The sequence below is a fragment of the Octopus bimaculoides genome, chromosome 9 (genome assembly GCF_001194135.2).
Source record: "Octopus bimaculoides isolate UCB-OBI-ISO-001 chromosome 9, ASM119413v2, whole genome shotgun sequence".
Taxonomy (NCBI): domain Eukaryota; kingdom Metazoa; phylum Mollusca; class Cephalopoda; order Octopoda; family Octopodidae; genus Octopus; species Octopus bimaculoides.
In genome coordinates, this window is record NC_068989.1 from 61,648,621 (window position 1) to 61,649,484 (window position 864).

An 864-nucleotide genomic window follows, 5' to 3' on the forward strand; every position below is an offset into this window, starting at 1 on the left:
TAAACCTGACTTGCGTCGGGGGAAGTAAATTGGTCCAATATTTGCAGGATTAAATAGTCTGAAAGTGAATCACAAGTAACAAGTGATGAAATGTACTGTTTTTGACCGAGTGATTCAGAAGTAAAATTATAGACTCGGTTTCGATATTTCCTGTGCAGCGTATTGGGTTAATACGCCTATCATAACATCGAGTTGTTTGTTGGTTGAACGAGAGATCTACCTGCAACTGAAATATCAGGCCTTTTGTGGCATGTGCCACGCTGGTTTTAATTGAGAATTGCATTAAAGATACACGTGCCTGTGGAATACTCAACTATTTAGCATAATAATTCGACGGATAAATTGTCTAGTTGATTACACAACACATACATCGAAATCAATATCAGAGAATCCATCATGAAATGTGTGAGTCGATTATTTCCAATATTTCCGGTATTGGATATCAGAAAACTGAAATACAATGGTAAACAAATTAATTTAGAGTATCGCTGACACTATTATTTTACGAGCATGTAATGTTTGCATTGTTATTTTAGACCCAGGCCGTATAACTATCACCAATGTGTTCTAGACTTATATTAAATAAGTTAATATATAAGAACCTTAAATTTATATAGATAAAATGAGGCATGTCCCAACTAGACTGAAACAGCTGTAAGTCATGATCCTATTTTCTGGCACTATATGTCATTATTTCAGTACTGATAGGACATATGTCGCATGTGTTTGTATATTGTTATTATTGTCCTTTTAGTAAACAAATAAACAACTAAATTGACACAGTACAATGTCTGCAAGTTGATGAATACCACCTATTCCCCTCCATTTTCTCATTGCTATATATATATATATATATATATATAT